A 3,597-nucleotide genomic window follows, 5' to 3' on the forward strand; every position below is an offset into this window, starting at 1 on the left:
CTTTTGTTTTTACCTCTTTACCCACCTATCCAGTCCATCCCTTTTATCCCCACCCCCACCCCCGACAGCGTGTTCTTCGGGTTTGTCACCAAATAAATAAAACCGTATATGGATAAATAAATGTACAGAGCAATCCAGGTAGTCAGCCGTGTTGGTCTGAAGCAGTAGAGCAAATTTAGAGTCCAGTGGCCCCTTTACGACCAGCAAAGGTTTATACAAGGTATGAGCTTTCGCGTGCATGCATTTCGTGCATTTGACAAAGGGTGCGCGCACACGAAAGCTCATACCTTGAATAAACCTTTGTTGGTCTTCAAGGGGCCACTGGACTCTAAAAATGTACAGAGGAGTAGCTTTCATTCTTGCTCCGTGACCATTCCGGTTTCTAGCCAATGCTTTTGCAAAAAAAAAAAAGAGAGAGGTTGTGCTGGGAATCGAACCGGAGGACAACGAAAGAAAACGAGCATTTCTCTCCCCTCCTTGCCGCCCTCTTGTGCCCGCCCCTTCTCTCCCATCCGATTGGTCGCGCCGCAGCCCCGACTCTTCCCCATCGGCCTTCCCATTGGCCGCCGGAGATGGTCCTCCTCCAGTTTTAAAAGGGATTATTTCCCCTCTTTCCCACCCAACCCCCTCCTCCCCCTCCCCTCGCTTTCTCTTCTCCGGCATATTTCTTTCATTTCCTTGGAAGGGTAAAGAGACAAAACTGACCCCGGAGAGCAAAAAAGGAGGGTGGTGGAAGAAAGCGCGGTAGGTGAGTTGGGAGGCATCCAGTGCCTGTCTCTTTAAGATGCACAGCTGGACGAGCCAGAGGGGAACAGCTGGCCTAAAGGGACCAGACGCATGCGGTGGGGGGGGGCAGGGCCTTGTGTGTTTGTGTGTGGGGGAGATAAGAGTCTGGTGCTGCTCTCTCACCGGGTCTCCTGCAATGCAGGAAGGGAACCCGATCTGCAAAGGATTTCTCTCCCCCCAGATCTGCATCCCTGGATGGCGGAGATCCCCTTTCTTCTGCTGCGATCCTATCCAAATCGGCAGGGCCAATGCAACGGGGATCCCGCCAACCCCCTCCTCCTGTTGGTTGCCTCCTGGACAGAGGAAGGGAAGAGGATGCATGCAGCTTTAAAAGGGGGCTAGATAGATTCATGGAGGAGAAGTCTACCAGGGGCTACTAGCCATGGTGACCGAGGGGAACCTCCATGTTCAGAGGCAGTCAACCTCTGAAAACTAGAGCCAGGAGGCAACATCAGGGGAAGGTCTTGGCCTCTCTGCCCTGTTGCTGGCCCTCCAGAAGAACTGGTTGGTCACTGTGTGAGGAGACGGGATGCTGGACTAGATGGACCGCCAGTCTGATCCAGCAGGGCTCTTCTGATGATGTGAATGGCCGCCTTATTAGGGAGGGGTTCAGATCTTGATGAGGAGTTGAATCAGCCTTGGAACTCTGGAAACCGTGGAGATCCTTTTTTTTTTTAATAAATGCATCCAGTTTCCACTTATTAGATCGTTCGTAAATAAATGCATCCAGTTTCCACTTAGTAGATCATCTATAAATAAATGTATCCAGTTTCCACGTATTCCTTCCTACCGTCCATCATCATCTTCTTCTTGTGTGTGCACACATCAGGTCCCAGGAACGGCAAAGCTGTTTTGGAGTAATGACCTTCCAGCAGGCCTTGGAGGGGGGAAAAATGTCCCACCCCTTTAACAGAAGCTTGATATGTGGCAATGAACCTCTGAAGCCAACTAACATACCCCTGGTAAAGAGCATCCCGTGAAGCTTCTCTTAAAGGGACAGAACATTTTTTTTCTCCGTTACCTCCTGGCCACCCTGCTAGTTGTTTAATCATGGGTCCCCCTTCTGCCCCAGTCAAGCATTTCTGTCTCTCTAAGCCGGCTTTTTGTTCAGCCATTTAACCTTTCTCACCATCTGTTCCTCACCCTCTGCCTCTAACCATCCTCCTGTCTTATTTCCCATTCTCTGTGGCTCTATTTCAGCTGTCATTATTATTATTCCCAGTCCAAAGCCAGGCCTATAAGCCAGCATTCATACAGTTAGCTAGGGCGAGCTGAGAATTGCCGCTAAGTGATGGCGCAAAGGACGATTCACAAAAGACGGCACTCCCTCTTTTAAAAAATGTATGTATCTGTTTATTTTAACGATCGCAAATGATTCACCTGCGGGGGGACTTAGAAACTACTTGCGTAGGCGAGTACATTTTGTGTCTGTCCATTCGCAAGACTGTCTTCGGCCCTGTTACAGATAACGGATTTGATCTCTCTCTCTCTCTCTTCTGAATTTAGTTTTGACATCAAAGTCACCCCTGACCATTGTTCCCTCTAAGCTGAGTTAGTGTGAGCCAGCTCACAGTAGTTTAGCCTCCGGCTCACAGGAAGGATGGCTCCAGAGCAAACTAATTTGTGCGGCAGCCAAATTGTTTGCTCAGAACTTTAATGCCAGTAACTCTCGAAGCAGAATTTTTGCTCACAAGACTCCGCAGCTTAGAGGGAACATTGCCCCTGACTTATGGCGATCTCGTGGGTTTTCCAAGGCAAGAGATGCTCAGCGGTGGCTTGCCGTTGCCTGCCTCTGCGTAGCAACCCTGGACTTCCTTGGTGATCTTCCCTCCAAGTACTAAGCAAGGCTAACCCTGCTTAGCTTTCGAGATCTGACGAGATCAGGCTAGCCTGGGCTATCCAGGTCAAGGCAAGAGACAAAGAGAGGTGGTTTTGCCCTTGCCTGCCTCTGCATAGCAACTCTGGACGTCTTTGGTGGTCTCCCATCCAAATACTAACCAGGCCTGACCCTACTTAGCTTCCAAGGTCTGACGAGATCAGGCTAGCCTGGGCCATCTAGGTCAGGGCAGAGACAAACAGAGGTGGTTTCCCAGTGCCTGCCTCTGGACCCCCTTGATCGTCTCCCACCCGCGTACTAAGCAATCCCAACTCGGCTTAGTTTCCAAGATCTCACGAGGTCAGGGCTGTACTTCCATGCCAACGTGTTCAGGATCATATCACTGGTTGGTCTGCTTCGGTATCGCCCGCTCTGACCAGCATTAGGTCAGTTGTACAGGCGCTGTATAAGAGTCTTAACTGGTGATACCGGGGATCGAACCTGGGATTCGTTTGCATCTGAAATGTTTCCCACCACTGACCCATGGGAAGCTCAGGGGCTTGGCAGTAAAATCCGTCTATGGACTGTGCCCATCACTGGTGTCCCGTTGGTCGTTTGGCTTCACACAGGCATCGCTAAAACTCCTTGCAGGAGCTGGGAACAAGAAATCAGCTAGAAATCATGGTTCTGAGCAGTGTTCCCTCTAAGCTGAGTGAGTGTGAGCTAGCTCGCAGTTTTTTAGCCTCCAGCGCACACATTTTTGTCTGAGCTCAGGAAGGATGGCTCCCGAGGCAACTAATTTAGGCAGCAGCCAAATTGCTCGTTCACAACTTTAATGCCAGTAGCTCACAAAGTAGAATTTTTGCTCACAAGACTTCATGGGTTAGAGGGAGCATTGCCTGTGAGGTAGGTGAGGCTGAGAGAGCTCTGACAGAAACTGCTCTTTTCAAGAACACCTCTGACAGAACTATGGCTTGCCTAAGGTCATCCAGCAG

At 50.3% G+C, this 3,597-nt stretch overlaps 1 protein-coding gene across 1 annotated transcript in view; it reads left to right on the forward strand.

The window, feature by feature from the left end:
• The first annotated feature begins 646 nt into the window (after nt 1–646).
• The window catches only part of PORCN (porcupine homolog (Drosophila)), a 31,313-nt gene continuing 28,362 nt past the window's right edge, over nt 647–3,597 (forward strand). The window contains exon 1 of the mRNA XM_015423510.1: nt 647–748. The gene's annotated coding sequence lies outside the window, so the exon portion shown is untranslated. The remainder of the gene's footprint in view (nt 749–3,597) is intronic.

The sequence above is a fragment of the Gekko japonicus genome, unplaced genomic scaffold (genome assembly GCF_001447785.1).
Source record: "Gekko japonicus isolate JY-2015 unplaced genomic scaffold, Gekko_japonicus_V1.1 scaffold2800, whole genome shotgun sequence".
Taxonomy (NCBI): domain Eukaryota; kingdom Metazoa; phylum Chordata; class Lepidosauria; order Squamata; family Gekkonidae; genus Gekko; species Gekko japonicus.